Below are 23339 nucleotides of genomic sequence, written 5' to 3'. Positions count from 1 at the left end.
TGACAGAGTCAAGATTGAATTCCGGAATTCAAGGAATTTAAAGAAAATCTTCTAAATCTAAAAGATTTGATTCTTCGGTATTTATGGAAATTAAAATCTCTATAATTGAATACGGTGATCTGCCTTGATTACTCTGTCTGATATTTCCATTATAAATTTACCTTTTCCGTTCCATTTGTTTTCACCACTTCTATACTAACCTATATCATTTGTATATCTATTAAAACATATACTCGTAATCGAATAATTCTATTTATTATTAATGATGTATTTGTTATATTATTAATTTATAAGTTTCATTATTTATTTATATTTTCACTTTATATACGTAGATACATTAATATAATTAAGTTATGTAATTTAGATATATTTTGTATATAAAAATCTTTATTTTTATACCTATAATCTTAACAATGTTGTTAAAACTTTTAATTTTAGTAATCATAATTATTTTAATAATGATAATATAGATAATTTTGATAATTATAATAATGGTAGGTTTAACGATAGTAAAATAATAATTTTTGTAAAAATGATGAAAATGTAAAAAAAAATCTTTAATAATATCAACACAATTAATGATAATCATATTAGTACTAGTAATGATAATATTTATAATAATACCTATGTTACTATTAATAATAATAATAATAATAATAATAATAATAATAATAATAATAATAATAATAATAGTACTAATTTGTTAACCTTAATAATGATACTAATTTTAATACTAATAATAATAGTACTACTGATAATAATAATAACTAAAATGATAACTTTTACTACTAGTGATAGTTATGATGATACCAACTGAAATGTGCCGTTCATATTGATTATAAACGTTCCATATTAATTGATTTCGTTGCGAGGTTTTGACCTCTATATGAGACGTTTTTCAAAGACTGCATTCATTTTTAAAACAATCATAACCTTTATTTTATCAATAAAGGTTTCAAAAGCATTACGTAGATTATCAAATAATGATAATCTAAAATATACTGTTTACACATGACCATTACATAATGGTTTACAATAGAAATATATTACATCGACATATGTTTCTTGAATGCAGTTTTTACATAATATCATACAAACATGGACTCCAAATCTTGTCCTTATTTTAGTATGCAACAGCGGACGCTCTTAATATTCACCTGAGAATAAACATGCTTTAAACGTCAACAAAAATGTTGGTGAGTTATAGGTTTAACCTATATATATCAAATCGTAACAATAGACCACAAGATTTCATATTTTAATACACATCCCATACATAGAGATAAAAATCATTCATATGGTGAACACCTGGTAACCGACATTAACAAGATGCATATATAAGAATATCCCCATCATTCCGGGACACCCTTCGGATATGATATAAATTTCGAAGTACTAAAGCATCCGGTACTTTGGTTGGGGTTTGTTAGGCCCAATAGATCTATCTTTAGGATTCGCGTCAATTAGGGTGTATGTTCCCTAATTCTTAGATTACCAGACTTAATAAAAAGGGGCATATTCGATTTCGATAATTCAACCATAGAATGTAGTTTCACGTACTTGTGTCTATTTTGTAAATCATTTATAAAACCTGCATGTATTCTCATTCCAAAAATATTAGATTTTAAAAGTGGGACTATAACTCACTTTCACAGATTTTTACTTCGTCGGGAAGTAAGACTTGGCCACTGGCCGATTCACGAACCTATAACAAATATGTACATATATATCAAAGTATATTCAAAATATATTTACAACACTTTTAATACATTTTGATGTTTTAAGTTTATTAAGTCAGCTGTCCTCGTTAGTAACCTACAACTAGTTGTCCAACGTTAGATGTACATAAAAAAATTGATATATATTATCTTGAATCAATCCACGACCCAGTGTATACGTATCTCAGTATTGATCACAACTCAAACTATATATATTTTGGAATCAACCTCAACCCTGTATAGCTAACTCCAACATTCACATATAGAGTGTCTATGGTTGTTCCGAAATATATATAGATGTGTCGACATGATAGGTCGAAACATTGTATACGTGTCTATGGTATCTCAAGATTACATAATATACAATACAAGTTGATTAAGTTATGGTTGGAATAGATTTGTTACCAATTTTCACGTAGCTAAAATGAGAAAAATTATCCAATCTTGTTTTACCCATAACTTCTTCATTTTAAATCCGTTTTGAGTGAATCAAATTGCTATGGTTTCATATTGAACTCTATTTTATGAATCTAAACAGAAAAAGTATAGGTTTATAGTCGGAAAAATAAGTTACAAGTTGTTTTTGTAAAGGTAGTCATTTCAGTCGAAAGAACGACGTCTAGATGACCATTTTAGAAAACATACTTCCACTTTGAGTTTAACCATAATTTTTGGATATAGTTTCATGTTCATAATAAAAATCATTTTATCAGAATAACAACTTTTAAATCAAAGTTTATCATAGTTTTTAATTAACTAACCCAAAACAGCCCGCGGTGTTACTACGACGGCGTAAATTCGGTTTTACGGTGTTTTTCGTGTTTCCAGGTTTTAAATCATTAAGTTAGAATATCATATAGATATAGAACATGTGTTTAGTTGATTTTAAAAGTCAAGTTAGAAGGATTAACTTTTGTTTGCGAACAAGTTTAGAATTAACTAAACTATGTTCTAGTGATTACAAGTTTAAACCTTCGAATAAGATAGCTTTATATGTATGAATCGAATGATGTTATGAACATCATTACTACCTTAAGTTCCTTGGATAAACCTACTGGAAAAGAGAAAAATGGATCTAGCTTCAACGGATCCTTGGATGGCTCGAAGTTCTTGAAGCAGAATCATGACACGAAAACAAGTTCAAGTAAGATCATCACTTGAAATAAGATTGTTATAGTTATAGAAATTGAACCAAAGTTTGAATATGATTATTACCTTGTATTAGAATGATAACCTACTGTAAGAAACAAAGATTTCTTGAGGTTGGATGATCACCTTACAAGATTGGAAGTGAGCTAGCAAACTTGAAAGTATTCTTGATTTTATGTAACTAGAACTTGTAGAATATATGAAGAACACTTAGAACTTGAAGATAGTGATGGAATTCAACATAATAACAAGTTTCTTAATGTTAATGGAATCATGAAACCAATTTAGTTTAAGTTATAACAAGCGGAAGCATAATTACTAAGAAAACAAGTTTATATGCATAACCATTTAGATTGAATTCCATGTAGTTATCAAGTTATGAAATAATGCTTACAAATAACATAGAAGGAAGAAGATTATACCTCTTCTATGATGAGTTAAGAGCTGAATTTGGACAGCAATATGGATGATAAATATGATGGAATAAAGCCTCTAACTTGAAGCCTCAAGTGTGTAATACCCCAAGCTTTTAATGCACCAACACAACCTTTAATTTGTTAGGATTTTAGACACTTGAACACTTGATTTTTACAAGCAAAATCCTCTCTTTTGGGGCTGAAACAGTTCGACCAGAATGAAGGGAAAGAGAGCTCCAAAATGCAGTTTTTTTTGAGCATTTATCACATGTAAACTTTGGTCAAACTTTGGTATTAAAGCCCTTGCATTTTACATGAGGAATCTTGTGTTAAAAGTAGCAAAATGGCATGTGTTTGTCATCCTTGGAGACACAAAATTCTGCATACACATGCCCTTTAAACAATAATATTTTTAAGTTTATAAAAGTTTATAAACTTGTTATAAACTTATGTATTATTATTTGTTACTTATACATTTTATAAAACCTTTTATAAAATGTAACACAATGCAATCATTTAAACCTATAAACAATTATATATAAATTATCCCAATAATTTATCTCAAGTGATTATATTTTAGAAACCCGATTTTCTAAAATCCAAGTGTCGCGTATTTGTTTAATCATCCAATCGTTAAGATCAAATACGTATACGGTGTCGGTAAGCTTGTTATTGGGTATGACCCGACTTGGATCATAACATATTGGCCACATTAATTTAATATGTCTCTCGGGCATACGAAATACCTTCAATCTCCCACTTGCACGAGAAACATAAGGAATTAATGCAAGTGACGGATACCACCTAACGACCGTCCATCACCCCCAATGCGTTATGACTTAGTGCCATTCAATAACATCATCCCTTTCGAGTTCCCATCTCGAACATGATTAGGTGAATCTTTCAATATATCCTTTTGTCCTAGATGTCATGTTAAATCCAAGAGACATAGAGTGATCACTCTCTTATAGATTTAACTTTATCAGGCCTTAGACATCTGACTCTCAACGAATAAGAGGGACAAATTCCATCTTGGCTACATACGCCCTAGACACTACACTTTGTACCATACCTGAAGCCTCCCTTATGAGCTACCTTTTCAGAATAGCGAAGGAAAGAATCAAGGCACGATATTCGGTGAATATCTGAACCCAATATGTATCTCAGGTCAGAGGATACAATGATATTCTCCTTTACTCAAGATTACATGTGATCAACCACAAAGGCTCCATACAGTAAATCTTGAGAGCGGGTCCTCCAATATTTGTGTCCCACAAATATCTATGAACCTTGGTTGCAACCTTGCCCCACATTCTCCATTTGAATGTTAACCAATCCAAGTTCATAATAGTCTAGACCTCACACTTGTTCCCACAAATGTGATCAACTACGGAATTTAGAATAATAGTTTATTCATGGATAAAATATGCAAAATTGGAACATGACTCATAATTAAATTAATACCATAATTATATTAATGAGTTTGAATAATTTCGTTCCGGTACAATACATAAAATAGATCATATCCAATCACTAGAATATCGAAGCCCTAATGCACAAACATGTCCCTCATGTTTTGGCCCATGTAAAAGCTTCGTGAGTGGATCCGCAACATTATGATCTGTATGAACTTTGCGAATACATATCTTTCCTTTTTCAACTTCATCCCTTATGTAGTTGAATCTCCGCTCAATGTGACGAGTCTTTTGATGGGCACGAGGTTCCTTGATTTGAGCAATCGCACCCTCGTTGTCACAAAAGATCTCAAGAGGGTCCTGAATGGAAGGGACCACTCCTAAGTCATCGATGAATTTCTTCATCCATGCAGCTTCCTGAGCTGCCAGTGAGGCGGCAATGTACTCCGACTCTGTAGTGGATAACGCAACAACCTCCTGTTTCGAACTCTTCCAAGAGACCGCACCACCATTTAACATGAAGACATAACCGGATTGTGATCGAGAGTCATCTCGATCAGTTTGGAAACTCGCATCCACGTAACCTTTTACAGCGAGTTCCTCCTCACCAGTCCCATATATTAGAAACATATCCTTAGTCCTCCTAAGGTATTTCAATATACTTTTAACAGCAATCCAATGACTGTTTCCTGGGTTATTCTGGTATCTACTTGTCAAGCTTAGAGCGCATGACACATCCGGTCTAGTACATATCATTGCATACATGATAGACCCAATAGCAGATGCGTATGGGACTTTCTTCATTTTCTCTTGTTCATCTTTCGTGGTGGGACACTGAGATGAACTGAGACTGGTTCCTCTTTGAATAGGTACCAAACCTTTCTTAGAGTTTTCTATCTTGAACCTTTTCAAGATTTTATCAATGTATGTACTTTGACTTAAACCTATCAATCTCTTGGATCTATTCCTATAGATCCCTATTCCCAATATGTATTGTGCATCTCCAAGATCCTTAATGGAGAAGCAACTCTTTAGCCAAGTTTTGACTCCTTGCATTGTGGTAATATCATTCCCAAATAATAATATATCATCCACATATAGTACAAGGAATATGATAGTGCTCCCACTAGCTTTCTTATATACACAAGCTTCATCACCATTTTTAATGAAGCCAAATTTCTCGGCTTCCTCATTAAAACGATGATTCCACATCCTAGATGCTTGTTTCAATCCGTAGATTGACTTCTTTAACTTGCATACCCTTTTAGGATATTTTGGATCAACAAAACCTTCAGGCTGGACCATATAGACATCTTCCATAAGATATCCATTTAGGAAAGCGGTTTTGACATCCATTTGCCATATTTCATAGTCATAATGAGCAGCTATGGCAAATAATATCCTAATAGACTTTAGCATTGCCACTGGTGAGAAAGTTTCATCATAATCAACCCCTTGAGTTTGAGTGAAACCTTTTGCTACAAGTCTAGCTTTATATGTATCCAAGTTTCCATGTATGTCGGTTTTCTTCTTGAAAAGCCATTTGCAATCAACTAGCTTAGAGCTAGGAGGTTGCTCAACAAGTTCCCACACTTGGTTTTCATACATGGATTGCATCTCGGTGTTCATGGCATCCTGCCATTTATCTTTATCAATCCTTGATAAAGCATCTTGGTAGTTTGTTGGTTCATCCAAATCAACCGTATAGCAACCATCTATGAGAAACCCATATCTCTCAGGAGGATTGCTAATCCTACCAGATCTACGAATGTCTTGTGTATTTTGATCATCCATTTGATCACTATCAACATTTTCATGTTGAGTGCTAGTGTCAACCAATTGTGTATCATCTACTTGATCTTGAACCTCTACAAGATCTATCTTCCTTTCACTATTTCCTTCCATCAGGAACTTAGTTTCAAGGAATTCCGCCTTTCGAGCAACAAATACATTCTGCTCGGATGGATCATAGAAATAGTATCCCATATCATCCTTGGGATATCCTATAAAGATACACTTCGTGGATCGAGCATTCAACTTATTAGGGACGTAACGCTTAGGATAAGCTTCACATCCCCATACCTTTAAGTATGATAGAGATGGAGGTTTACCAAACCACATCTCGTGAGGAGTTCGTTCCACTTTCTTGGTTGGGGCCATATTTAAAATACGAGCCGCGGAGCTTAGACAATAACCCCAAAATGATAGAGGCAACGAGCTTCTTGCCATCATAGATCGAACCATATCCATTAGGGTTCGGTTCCTCCTTTCGGAAACTCCATTAAGTTGGGGTGTTCCAGGTGGAGTAAGTTGTGAGATAATCCCACAACTCCTAAGATGATCTTGGAAGGCATCGCTTAGGTATTCACCTCCTCTATCGGTACGAAGTACCTTAATTGTCCTATTGAGTTGATTTTGTACTTCGCTTTGATATTCTTTGAATGCTTCAAAAGTTTCGTCCTTATGTCTTAACAAGTAGACATATCCAAAACGACTGAAGTCATCAATGAAAGTAACGAAGTATCTTTCACCATTCCTAGCTATGGGCTTAAAGGGTCCACATACATCCGAATGTATTAATCCCAATAAGTCCTTAGCCCTTTCATAGGTCCCTTTGAAAGGTGCTTTAGTCATTTTGCCTTGTAAACAAGATTCACACACATCAAACGAGTCCATCTCATTTGATTTCAAGAGTCCATTCTTTTGAAGTGTATGCATTCGGTTCTTGTTTATGTGACCAAGGCGACAATGCCATAAGTAGGAATCACTCAAATCCCTTTTGAGTTTCTTGGTGCTAGTATGGTATATAGAGCTCGATGATGTGTCATCATGAACCAATTCATAAATTCCATTTGAAGGCGAAGCCTTGAAATAGAATACATTATCTTTAGAAACATGAATATCATCATCAATAAAATTAACAACGTAACCACATTGTCTTAAGCAAGAAATAGAAATAATGTTTCTACATAAATCCGGAGCATACAAAACATTTTCTAAAATAAGTTCCAATCCGCTTGGAAGCTTCAAAATAAAATCTCCTTGAGCTTTAACATGCACCTTTGCACCATTGCCCATATAGAGACTTGATGTTCCCGCCTTATGATCACTTCTTTTGAACCCCTGCAAAGAATTGCAAATATGAGTTCCACATCCCGTATCTAATACCCATGTATTAGAAGAAGTAATACTAAGCTCTATATATACCATATACATATTACCTGAGGTTTGCCCTGCATCCCTCTTGTCCTTCAACTCCTTAAGATAGACCGGACAGTTTCGTTTCCAATGACCCATCTCACCGCAACCGAAACATGGGTCTTCTTTGGGGTTTGCCTTCTCGGCTACCTTTTGCTTCTTAGCCTTGTTGATGGTTGGGGTAACCATCTTCCCTTTCCCTTTGCCTTGATGGGCGGGTCCTTTTCTCTTGGCCACCTTTGGCTTAGAGGTGTTACCTTTTGACCCACCTTGATCGATTGCTAACACGGGTAAAGCCCTTTTACCCATGCTAGTTTCGGCCGTTCTAAGCATACCGTGAAGCTCACCTATGCTCTTATCCATCCCATTCATATTGTAATTAATTACAAATTGATCAAACCTTTTTGATAGGGAGTTAAGGATAAGATCGGTGGCTAACTCATTTGATATGTTTAGGTTAAGACGGTTAGCACGATCAATAAGGCTTTTCATCTTAAGGACATAAGATGAAACCGATTGGGTATCGTCCATACGACAAGCATGTAGCGCCCGAACGGTCTCGAAGCGCTCGACACGCGCTTGTTGAAGGAACATCTCCTTCAATTGCGTTATCATGTCGTATGCACTATGATGCTCGAAATCCTTTTGGAGTTCGGGAATCATAGTCCCAAGCATTAGGCATGAGACTTGAAGGGAGTCGTGGCAATACTTGTCGTAAAAGGCCATTGCCTCCTCATCATCCTCATCCGGTTGATCGGGAATGGGGTCCTCAAGTACATACGCTTTATCCTCTTGTTTGAGGACAATCCGAAGATTGCGGAACCAATCCATAAAGTTGGTATGGTTGAGTTTGTCTTTCTCTAAGAGAGACCTTAATGATAGGTTGTTAAGGTTAAGTGGTGCGTTTTGCATGTTGTTGTTGTTATTGGCGGCCATCTACAAAATTTAACAAAGTTCATTTAAGTAATGATTTTAAATTTAATAAACAATACCCTTTTAATTTGTTTTATTAAATATTAGAATCCAACGGTAAATCAAATTTCGGTTAGGTGACCTTTATCCCGTCATTTGATTTAGCTAGGTAGTCATAATGACAATTGCAATCCTTTTGCAACTTCTAATTTATGGGATCATGCAATCCTTTTGCATGGCATATTAATCCCATCAACGCCTATTTGTTCATCATGCTTCGGTGACCCTAAGTTCATGATTCCCAAATCAAGTCGTCCTACTTGTGTAAACATGTAAATTCAACATACAAGTGGTTAGGTGATCTTTATCCCACAAGTGTGCGAAATTTACCTTATTCATATTAGTCTGCTCATGACGGTTAGGTGACCTTTATCCCGTCAAGAGTTTCTTAATATGTCTAAGTGTTTTCACAAAAGGATGGCATTAAACTTGTTTAGCTTGTTTGTTAAAGGGATTTTGAGTTTTCGTTATTTCTAGTTTAGGAAAACTTTTGCACCATACACCAACATGCATTTAGTGTATGGTTTATTTGAAAATCCATTTTCATGTTTTGTAATTAAGCCAATTACTTGATATAAACCATTTTATATGTATGATCCTTATCATGTTCTTAATAACCGTTTATTAATGTCCTTTACCATTTCATTTAACCATTTAAACTTTCGTTTTGCATGTTATTAATAACGTCTAATTTAACCAATTAAATTTTAGTTTTGTTTGTTGTTAACTTGTGTGATTAACTTGTAGCATACAAACATACAATCCACAATCATACAATAAACAACCAAGCATGCAAGACCATATGTTCACAATCAAGCCATTTTTGGTAGACATTTGTTTAGCCGAAAACAAATGCCACCGGTTAAGGGTAATAATACAAAGTAGGAGATTTTAAATCTCCCACTTAATCTTGCATCCAAATGCTTCTTCTTGTATTCTTCAAGTCTTCATCTTCTTCATCATTTTACAAAATATATCCTAATACATTTTGTCTAAAAAAAAAAGAAAATACAACCTAATCTATTTTACATACCAAATATAAAATAAATTACATAACCAAATGAATTATTACATGCCAAATGAATAAATAATTTTACAAACCAAATTGAATGAATATTACAACCATTCAACCAAACAAATATCCATTCAAACACAAGGTCTTGGCTATGATTGTGAACATCAATATAACAACAAATATGAACCAAATGGCAAGTCCAAAACCACTTTTGGAACCCCTCCAAATTCGGCCTAAATGATAACCCACCCAAACCCGAACATTTTTACATTCTACCTTCATGCATGTTAATAGAATGCAAAGTTGGTGGGTTTTAAAGACCATAAATAAGAAGCATATTTCATAGACTTCGGCTCTAGATACCATTGATGGAATTCAACATAATAACAAGTTTCTTAATGTTAATGGAATCATGAAACCAATTTAGTTTAAGTTATAACAAGCGGAAGCATAATTACTAAGAAAACAAGTTTATATGCACAACCATTTAGATTGAATTCCATGTAGTTATCAAGTTATGAAATAATGCTTACAAATAACATAGAAGGAAGAAGATTATACCTCTTCTATGATGAGTTAAGAGCTGAATTTGGACAGCAATATGGATGATAAATATGATGGAATAAAGCCTCTAACTTGAAGCCTCAAGTGTGTAATACCCCAAGCTTTTAATGCACCAACACAACCTTTAATTTGTTAGGATTTTAGACACTTGAACACTTGATTTTTACAAGCAAAATCCTCTCTTTTGGGGCTGAAACAGTTCGACCAGAATGAAGGGAAAGAGAGCTCCAAAATGCAGTTTTTTTTGAGCATTTATCACATGTAAACTTTGGTCAAACTTTGGTATTAAAGCCCTTGCATTTTACATGAGGAATCTTGTGTTAAAAGTAGCAAAATGGCATGTGTTTGTCATCCTTGGAGACACAAAATTCTGCATACACATGCCCTTTAAACAATAATATTTTTAAGTTTATAAAAGTTTATAAACTTGTTATAAACTTATGTATTATTATTTGTTACTTATACATTTTATAAAACCTTTTATAAAATGTAACACAATGCAATCATTTAAACCTATAAACAATTATATATAAATTATCCCAATAATTTATCTCAAGTGATTATATTTTAGAAAACCGATTTTCTAAAATCCAAGTGTCGCGTATTTGTTTAATCATCCAATCGTTAAGATCAAATACGTATACGGTGTCGGTAAGCTTGTTATTGGGTATGACCCGACTTGGATCATAACATATTGGCCACATTAATTTAATATGTCTCTCGGGCATACGAAATACCTTCAGATAGAACTTGAGAGAGATCAATTAGATGAAGAAAATTGAAGAATGAAAGTGTTTGTAGGTGTTTTTGGTCGTTGGTGTATGGATTAGATATAAAGGATATGTAATTTTGTTTTCATGTAAATAAGTCATGAATGATTACTCATATTTTTGTAATTTTATGAGATATTTCATGCTAGTTGCCAAATGATGGTTCCCACATGTGTTAGGTGACTCACATGGGCTGCTAAGAGCTGATCATTGGAGTGTATATACCAATAGTACATACATCTAAAAGCTGTGTATTGTACGAGTACGAATACGGGTGCATACGAGTAGAATTGTTGATGAAACTGAACGAGGATGTAATTGTAAGCATTTTTGTTAAGTAGAAGTATTTTGATAAGTGTATTGAAGTCTTTCAAAAGTGTATAAATACATATTAAAACACTACATGTATATACATTTTAACTGAGTCGTTAAGTCATCGTTAGTCGTTACATGTAAGTGTTGTTTTGAAACCTTTAGGTTAACGATCTTGTTAAATGTTGTTAACCCAATGTTTATAATATCAAATGAGATTTTAAATTATTATATTATCATGATATTATCATGTATGAATATCTCTTAATATGATATATATATATATATATATATATATATATATATATATATACATTAAATGTCTTTACAACGATATATAATAACTTAAAATCTCATTTGATATTATAAACATTGGGTTAACAACATTTAACAAGATCGTTAACCTAATGGTTTCAAAACAACACTTACATGTAACGACTAACGATGACTTAACGACTCAGTTAAAATGTATATACATGTAGTGTTTTAATATGTATTTATACACTTTTGAAAGACTTCAATACACTTATCAAAATACTTCTACTTAACAAAAATGCTTACAATTACATCCTCGTTCAGTTTCATCAACAATTCTACTCGTATGCACCCGTATTCGTACTCGTACAATACACAGCTTTTAGATGTATGTACTATTGGTATATACACTCCAATGATCAGCTCTTAGCAGCCCATGTGAGTCACCTAACACATGTGGGAACCATCATTTGGCAACTAGCATGAAATATCTTATAAAATTACAAAAATATGAGTAATCATTCATGACTTATTTACATGAAAACAAAATTACATATCCTTTATATCTAATCCATACACCAACGACCAAAAACACCTACAAACACTTTCATTCTTCAATTTTCTTCATCTAATTGATCTCTCTCAAGTTCTATCTTCAAGTTCTAAGTGTTCTTCATAAATTCTACAAGTTCTAGTTACATAAAATCAAGAATACTTTCAAGTTTGCTAGCTCACTTCCAATCTTGTAAGGTGATCATCCAACCTCAAGAAATCTTTGTTTCTTACAGTAGGTTATCATTCTGTAACGACCCGGAGAATTTCGACTAATTCTAAACCAAACTCTCGATACGATTTCGTAGTCTTGACACGATAAGAGAAATCAGTTAGGTTGAGTCCCAAAAATTTTGAATTGTTTCATTTATTTAGTTGACCTTTGACTAATTCCGATGATTCACGAACAACTAATTGTAAATAGATATGTATATATATATATATATTTATATTTATATAATAAGTTAAAAAGTTATAAATTTTTTTTTTTGTATAAAACTGTTGTTATAAATAATTTCTGTACATAATAACATAGTAATTTATGAATAATAGATATAGAAGATCCTTTTATGTAAATAATCAAGTATAAATATTAATTTGTTATATTAATACTATTATATTGTTAACAATATTATTAATAAATATTAGTATCATTGTATTCAATATTTATCATCATCATTATAATTATTATTATTAATATTAACAGTATTATTATTAATATATTTAGTAAATATAGATATTAGATATATTATGTATATAGATAGTTAGGTGAATATAGGTTGTTATATATCAATTTCACGTTTGTTTTCTTGTTCCAAATTCCTATCCGTGAATCAATTAGTCATTGATTGGAGATACTGTTTCTGTCTTCTTACTCTCACAATTTAAGCCACACAGGGTATATATCTATTTACATACTTGCTAGTTAAGAGAAAAATATAATCACCTAAATTTTCATTCACCACTTCACCTCTTCTTCTATCTAATTCTCTGTTTTTCTTCTCCAACGATCAAGACCCACTTCCACCATCTCCAACCAAAATCCACAAACCAACACACCATGGCATCTTCTACAGATTTTTGTTTAGAATTCGACAATACCACTCCAGCAAACCACCCGTCGGTTTATTCACCACCATATTTCACTTACTCCATATATATATAAACACACATACAATACAAACTCATGGTCACCACCACCATGAACACACCACTTTGAAACCACCTTCTATCTCTCTCTCCTCCCTCTCTCATCATAAAACCGTCACCCTCATCAACCATGAAGCTATCATCATCACCAAACCAAACACAAATTTCTTTTATACAACTACTACAGCTCCAAATTTCTGGTTCTATTCGAAGACTGCTCAACCCCAATCATCAAACAAAACTTGCTGCTACTCTTGGATTCGGTCAGACCCAGGTTACATGTAACCATAATCATATCGGGCTGTTAACGACTCAAACACCTTAGATTTTGCTACTACAATCGCCACTCAACACAACCATAAACCACCATTAACAACTTTTATATTTTTCTGTTTTGAATTCAACAACCACTAACCCCATTACAATCGAAAACCTGCTGCAAGTATTCATTGTTACTACTGCACTTTTACCTTTCTGTTTCAGCTTTCATTCGAACCAAAAACACCACCACTTGTAACCCACAAACAACCATCACAAATCCACAACCTCAACCACCCTTTCTTGCTCGAAATAAATCCAACCCATATCTCTCGATCAACCTAACATATCACCATCTTCACCTTAATTGAACTATCGTCTCCTATCTCTCTCTTTCTTGTTTCAATTCGTGAAACCACCATATCAAAACAACCTAATAAATAACGTACGAAGGCTTCCATCTGGATTTCTATTTTAATTAAACACCTCACGAAACCCTAAATATAACAGGTGCCTGTTTTCTTCTGTTTATTCCTCTGTACGAACTCAACCCTTAGAACCAAACTGTTACCACTAGACCTCCCTATCATCACCACACTTTCACCACACCCAACAGGTTTCTGTTTTCCTGCTTTCTTTCTTTTTCTGATCGAACATCAATACCGTCATATCACCTTTGTGAACCCATCGAGATTATTAATGCACCTTTTAAACTGCACGCGTTCTTTCTTTTTCTGTGGACGACAACTGTTAAAGAAAGGAGAATATCAACTCATTAAAGAATTGTGCAAGTTGTTAAACACAAATAGAAAGTCACAGGCCAAAATACATGTCACGATCCACTATCAAATTACGCGAGTATAATGGAAGATGATGTGGTGATGATGATTAAATGACGGGATAATAATAATAACTGTTAATACCGAGTTGCGGTTTAATACTCTGACGATAAAAACCCTATAAAATATCGATTGAATACTTGCTTTAGTGATTGGGCCAGTTTTGACTGTTGGGCCTCAAGTATGGAGAAAGGCTAAGTGGGCTAGTGAAAAACTGTTATTAGATAGCCATGATTATACTTGTTGGGCCGTTGCAATAGCAAATGTAACTAGGCTGCTGTTCGAAATCCTGGTTCCAGCATTCCTATCGATCCACAAACATGAATTAAACATTTCCCTTAATCCATGATAGTGATGATGATAATGTTAAGATGATGATGATGATGAAGTAAATGATTAGATTATGATGATAAATATCATATGACGATGATAATGATATGTTATGTTAGATAATAAGGATGATGATGAATATTTGATTATTGATGATAAAATTACGATGGGTTATAAACTATTAAGCTTATAAATAAATTAGAAAGGAAGCAGAAGAATGGTTGGGCGCTTGACTGGGTTAAACAAGAGGTCACGGGTTCAAGTCCCGGCTCAGGCGGTTTATTATTTTTAAGACTTTAAAGGTAGTTTTTTTATTATTATTATTATTATTATCATGATCATTATTATTCAAATTAATACTTTTCTTACCATTAATTATCATTATTATTAAAATTAATATTTTTATTAAAATTAATATTTTTTTTAAAAATCATTATTATTATTTTATCATTATTGTTATTAGTATTAACATTATTATTAATATTATTTTAATATTATTACTATCATTATTATTACTTTTACTGTTATTATTATTATTACAATTATATTATTATTATTATTACTATTAATATTATTATTACAATAAGAGTTACTTATATAAAAATATACTTGATAGAACTATATTTTATAAATTATTTATTTAAAGTATATCAAATAAATATATTTAAGTTAATAATGAAATACATGAATTACTAAAATAACAATTATATTAATACATAAACTTATTCAACTTCAATTATATGTTTTAATATATATATATATATATATGAATAATATAGGTTCGTGAATTCGAGGCCAACCCTATACTTGTTCAATATCGTCCTATGTATTTTTACTACAAAATACATTAGGTGAGTTTCATTTGCTCCCTTTTTAATTGCTTTTGCAATATATATTTTTGGGACTGAGAATACATGTGCTGCTTTTATAAATGATTTACGTTATAGACACAAGTGACTAAAAATATATATTCTACGTTGAGTTGTACCACTAGCATACTTCCCTGTAGCTTGGTAACTACTATTTACAGCGGTATTGTAAACGCGAATCCTGTTGATAGATCTATCGGGCCTGACAACCCCAACCGGACTGGACGACCAGTATTCAACGGTTGCACAGTACTTCGTTTCGTGACTACACTTGGTACGGTGTAGTGAGATTTCATAATAAAGGGAATATGCGACGTTGATTAAATGTTAAGTATGGTTACCAAGTGCTCAACCACTTAGAATATCTTTATTAAAACGTTTATGTATATGAAATCTTGTGGTCTATTAAAATATTGAAATGATTGTTATGATAAACCTATGAACTCACCAACCTTTTGGTTGACACTTTAAAGCATGTTAATTCTCAGGTACGAATTAAGTCTTCCGCTGTGCATTTGCTCAATATAAGGACATTACTTGGAGCCGATCATCGCAATGGGACCAAATGTTGATGACTTCGTCCAGGTGGATTAGGACGGGTCATTACAGTTGGTATCAGAGCGTTGGTCCTAGTGAACCAGGTCTTGCATTAGTATGTCTAACTGATAGTTGTTAGAATGCATTAGCAAGTCTGGACTTCGACCTTAGTTGCATATTATACGTATTGTTTATCATTCCTAGTGGAAAATTTCCTGCTTAGCATTCCTAAGTCTAGACACGTCTTACTGCCTTAATTGGATAGATAGTTTATAGATAAATACATATCTTAGCGTATCTGTTACTGTAGACTCTATCTGACACGTTTCCTTAAATCCCTTCGTAATCTACGGGATCTTCTGTACTATGTATAGGTATTCTATATAATTAGAATATCATCCGGTATCCGAAAATCACTTCATATCGAAAAATCCTTTATTCAATCGTACGCAATGGAACTCACAACTAGTTCAAGTCCCTCGGATTCCGATAGGGAGTCCTACTCCAGCCCCAGAAGCAGCATCACCAGAATGGATTAACCAATCAGCCATCCTCAATTTATCTGGTGGGTTCGTAGTCGACTTAACTAATGGAGACGAGAAAAAGGCGATCCTTTCCGCCCACCAACCTGCACCCTCGGCGAAGAACCTGAAGCATTTACCGGTGAACCTATCCGAAACACCATTTTAGCCTCATCTCCTGGGTAGCTTGTCACGATTATCTTCTATCTAAAATTCTAAACCTTATTCATCCGCTCGTTCCGATCGGCAATCATCCCGGAATAATAGAAGAAGTCAATGAACTTCGCGTTCGAGTCGTGGCGTTGTAGAATATGGTGCAAGACTTACCAGCTTCAGCAGCATCACCGGCACCAACAGTACCACCAACATCAGCACCAGTACCACCAACAACCCAAGTTTCAACATCACATGTCTCAACATCTCCTTCTATACCTCAAGTATAACCATCGTTCTACATATCGTTCAACATCAATTATCTTCGTTCTACGTATCGTAATACCCCATTTATCTTCATCCAACACGTCAATTATGTAATCTCTAATGTTTTAGAGATTATGTACTCTAGTTCTAACCGTAAATCAAATGATATTAATATCATATTAACTCATTAAATCCATGATTACATCTGAAGAAAATATATATGTATGTATATTTTCATAAAGATTGTAATTAAAAATTCTTTTGTACAAACTGTTAACGATGAGAATATTTTAACGGGTAGGTAATACCCGAGGAATATTTAGATTTCACATTAATAAGTTACACTGTACATTCTTCGAATCTGATTCAACAGTCATTTACTATCCTACTTACATCCACAGATATACGTATCCGTTCACCGCAGAACAACCATTTTCATTCAATTTCATATTTGGATTTTGACCTATCAGAATCCAACAAGTGGCATAATGAAGAAAACATTGGACAAAATAAAATTTGTTAGAAACAAACGAATTAACTAATTGAAATTTTGTTAAGAATCCACGCTAACTGTTCCTAGCTAACTGTTCCTAGCTAACTGGTTACATTTTATTTATCGCAATTTAATTATCGCAATTTACATTCTCGCAATTTACATTCTCGCAATTTACATTCTCGCAATTTACATTCTCGCAATTTTATTTATCGTCATTTAATTTCTGTATTTATTTTACTCACTTTAAATAACGGGACACGTATACAAGGTTTCGACATATCATATTGACCCATCTATATATTTATCTTGGAACAACCATAGACACTCTATATGCAAATGACGGAGTTAGCTATACAGGGTTGAGGTTGATTCCAAAATATATATATAGTTTGAGTTGTGATCAATACTGAGACCGGTACACGGGTCACGATACGTATTAATTAATTTGAATGTTATATATTAAACTATATATGAACTATTGGACTATTGGACTATTGGACTACTAACTTTGGACAATTAAAATGAATTAAAATATTGATTATAATATATGAAACTAAATAATTCTTTAAGTTTGCCACTTGATTTCATCTTAAACCTCATTTTAATCTTGACGATTCCAATCCATGTTCAAATCTTTCTTGATTCTTGAAAACACCTCGATCGAGAGGATGAACCAGCCGCACTTCATCTACGGAAGAAAAGATTTATGCATATAGTTATGCACCTGAAAAACTCTTGGAACCTGAGTAAAGGTTTAACACGTATATGCGCTATCTCCTTTGGCGATGTTACTACCGAAAATCACTTTGCAATCCTTTTCCAAATTAGCCAAATTTTGTCACAGCTCCAGCAAGTTGATTTCGACTTTTCGTTCAAAACAACCTTATTATAACCTCGGAATATATGCATACTCTTTTATTGATATCGGAGAACCTTTTACACTCCACTATATCACCATCAGCGTTTAATCAGCTAAAAACACAATTCTCCTGAAACCACCTCGGTTTAATAACCGATGACCCAGATCCGTTAACTTTGAAAATGCCGACGAAGCGGCATGTTGTAGATGGTCTTAATGGCCAAGAGTTGATGATAAAGAAAGAAGTGTTAGGAACGCTCGATAGAAAATTTGGTACTGAAAAACAGATTGAGCTAACCATGAAGGAGACCAAGGACAAATACAAGGACCAAGTCTTATATTTAAAGAATTCAGGTAATTCTGGATCCGATGAAACCTTCAACGAATATCTTGCCCCGTACTCATGATTAAAATCTTGCGAAAAATCTTTTTCCATCAACCTTCAAATTTAGAAATTCCAAAATATCATCATAAATATCTTCGATATTTCTGAGGATATTTTCATAAATGTTTTCGTCCGAAATTATATACCTCTTCGTGTTTTCTGTATTCCATTATATTGGAAACTTCTGTAAAATCTAAGTATAAATTAGGAATGAATTTTGGAGAAGTGTAGGGAATTGAAACATGAGTTAGTATAATATAATTACACTTGGCCAACGTGATTATATTACAGTAAGTCATGTTGAGTTTCTAATGGAACGTGATGATTCACAGACCCTACCGTCATCATGTGTCATGTTACACGACTCTTTCATTCTACTTAACTTCTAAGAATATCACGGAAATATTTCCATCATATTTCTGTTCTTCCGTAATTTCAATAGTTGTTAATAAATCGTGTTATTACATTTTCTTTCTGATTAGAAGATTTCCTTAAATTCCTTGAATTTCGGGAATCCACCATGACTACATCAAAAGTTAAGACAAAATTTTTCACTCTTTTGTGGTAGCTTCACTCGTACGCTTCGTATGATCAAATTGTTTTATCTATATTACTCAATGATGATAAAACTTCATTATCACCTCTTATTCGTCATAAAAAAAAACAATTTTATTGTTAGCCATGACGACCTCACTCAAATTTCGGGGACGAAATTTCTTTAACGGGTGGGTACTGTAACGACCCGGAAAATTTCGACTAATTCTAAACCAAACTCTCGATACGATTTCGTAGTCTTGACACGATAAGAGAAATCTGTTAGGTTGAGTCCCAAAAATTTTGAATTGTTTCATTTATTTAGTTGACCTTTGACTAATTCCGATGATTCACGAACAACTAATTGTAAATAGATATGTATATATATATATATATATATATATATATTTATATTTATATAATAAGTTAAAAAGTTATAAATTTTTTTTTTTTGTATAAAACTGTTGTTATAAATAATTTCTGTACATAATAACATAGTAATTTATGAATAATAGATATAGAAGATCCTTTTATGTAAATAATCAAGTATAAATATTAATTTGTTATATTAATACTATTATATTGTTAACAATATTATTAATAAATATTAGTATCATTGTATTCAATATTTATCATCATCATTATAATTATTATTATTAATATTAACAGTATTATTATTAATATATTTAGTAAATATAGATATTAGATATATTATGTATATAGATAGTTAGGTGAATATAGGTTGTTATATATCAATTTCACGTTTGTTTTCTTGTTCCAAATTCCTATCCGTGAATCAATTAGTCATTGATTGGAGATACTGTTTCTGTCTTCTTACTCTCACAATTTAAGCCACACAGGGTATATATCTATTTACATACTTGCTAGTTAAGAGAAAAATATAATCACCTAAATTTTCATTCACCACTTCACCTCTTCTTCTATCTAATTCTCTGTTTTTCTTCTCCAACGATCAAGACCCACTTCCACCATCTCCAACCAAAATCCACAAACCAACACACCATGGCATCTTCTACAGATTTTTGTTTAGAATTCGACAATACCACTCCAGCAAACCACCCGTCGGTTTATTCACCACCATATTTCACTTACTCCATATATATATAAACACACATACAATACAAACTCATGGTCACCACCACCATGAACACACCACTTTGAAACCACCTTCTATCTCTCTCTCCTCCCTCTCTCATCATAAAACCGTCACCCTCATCAACCATGAAGCTATCATCATCACCAAACCAAACACAAATTTCTTTTATACAACTACTACAGCTCCAAATTTCTGGTTCTATTCGAAGACTGCTCAACCCCAATCATCAAACAAAACTTGCTGCTACTCTTGGATTCGGTCAGACCCAGGTTACATGTAACCATAATCATATCGGGCTGTTAACGACTCAAACACCTTAGATTTTGCTACTACAATCGCCACTCAACACAACCATAAACCACCATTAACAACTTTTATATTTTTCTGTTTTGAATTCAACAACCACTAACCCCATTACAATCGAAAACCTGCTGCAAGTATTCATTGTTACTACTGCACTTTTACCTTTCTGTTTCAGCTTTCATTCGAACCAAAAACACCACCACTTGTAACCCACAAACAACCATCACAAATCCACAACCTCAACCACCCTTTCTTGCTCGAAATAAATCCAACCCATATCTCTCGATCAACCTAACATATCACCATCTTCACCTTAATTGAACTATCGTCTCCTATCTCTCTCTTTCTTGTTTCAATTCGTGAAACCACCATATCAAAACAACCTAATAAATAACGTACGAAGGCTTCCATCTGGATTTCTATTTTAATTAAACACCTCACGAAACCCTAAATATAACAGGTGCCTGTTTTCTTCTGTTTATTCCTCTGTACGAACTCAACCGTTAGAACCAAACCGTTACCACTAGACCTCCCTATCATCACCACACTTTCACCACACCCAACAGGTTTCTGTTTTCCTGCTTTCTTTCTTTTTCTGATCGAACATCAATACCGTCATATCACCTTTGTGAACCCATCGAGATTATTAATGCACCTTTTAAACTGCACGCGTTCTTTCTTTTTCTGTGGACGACAACTGTTAAAGAAAGGAGAATATCAACTCATTAAAGAATTGTGCAAGTTGTTAAACACAAATAGAAAGTCACAGGCCAAAATACATGTCACGATCCACTATCAAATTACGCGAGTATAATGGAAGATGATGTGGTGATGATGATTAAATGACGGGATAATAATAATAACTGTTAATACCGAGTTGCGGTTTAATACTCTGACGATAAAAACCCTATAAAATATCGATTGAATACTTGCTTTAGTGATTGGGCCAGTTTTGACTGTTGGGCCTCAAGTATGGAGAAAGGCTAAGTGGGCTAGTGAAAAACTGTTATTAGATAGCCATGATTATACTTGTTGGGCCGTTGCAATAGCAAATGTAACTAGGCTGCTGTTCGAAATCCTGGTTCCAGCATTCCTATCGATCCACAAACATGAATTAAACATTTCCCTTAATCCATGATAGTGATGATGATAATGTTAAGATGATGATGATGATGAAGTAAATGATTAGATTATGATGATAAATATCATATGACGATGATAATGATATGTTATGTTAGATAATAAGGATGATGATGAATATTTGATTATTGATGATAAAATTACGATGGGTTATAAACTATTAAGCTTATAAATAAATTAGAAAGGAAGCAGAAGAATGGTTGGGCGCTTGACTGGGTTAAACAAGAGGTCACGGGTTCAAGTCCCGGCTCAGGCGGTTTATTATTTTTAAGACTTTAAAGGTAGTTTTTTTTATTATTATTATTATTATTATTATCATGATCATTATTATTCAAATTAATACTTTTCTTACCATTAATTATCATTATTATTAAAATTAATATTTTTATTAAAATTAATATTTTTTTTAAAAATCATTATTATTATTTTATCATTATTGTTATTAGTATTAACATTATTATTAATATTATTTTAATATTATTACTATCATTATTATTACTTTTACTGTTATTATTATTATTACAATTATATTATTATTATTATTACTATTAATATTATTATTACAATAAGAGTTACTTATATAAAAATATACTTGATAGAACTATATTTTATAAATTATTTATTTAAAGTATATCAAATAAATATATTTAAGTTAATAATGAAATACATGAATTACTAAAATAACAATTATATTAATACATAAACTTATTCAACTTCAATTATATGTTTTAATATATATATATATATATATATATATGAATAATATAGGTTCGTGAATTCGAGGCCAACCCTATACTTGTTCAATATCGTCCTATGTATTTTTACTACAAAATACATTAGGTGAGTTTCATTTGCTCCCTTTTTAATTGCTTTTGCAATATATATTTTTGGGACTGAGAATACATGTGCTGCTTTTATAAATGATTTACGTTATAGACACAAGTGACTAAAAATATATATTCTACGTTGAGTTGTACCACTGGCATACTTCCCTGTAGCTTGGTAACTACTATTTACAGCGGTATTGTAAACGCGAATCCTGTTGATAGATCTATCGGGCCTGACAACCCCAACCGGACTGGACGACCAGTATTCAACGGTTGCACAGTACTTCGTTTCGTGACTACACTTGGTACGGTGTAGTGAGATTTCATAATAAAGGGAATATGCGACGTTGATTAAATGTTAAGTATGGTTACCAAGTGCTCAACCACTTAGAATATCTTTATTAAAACGTTTATGTATA

Source organism: Rutidosis leptorrhynchoides, chromosome 2, assembly GCF_046630445.1.
Source record: "Rutidosis leptorrhynchoides isolate AG116_Rl617_1_P2 chromosome 2, CSIRO_AGI_Rlap_v1, whole genome shotgun sequence".
Lineage (NCBI taxonomy): Eukaryota > Viridiplantae > Streptophyta > Magnoliopsida > Asterales > Asteraceae > Rutidosis > Rutidosis leptorrhynchoides.
This window is presented reverse-complemented; position numbering follows the sequence as displayed.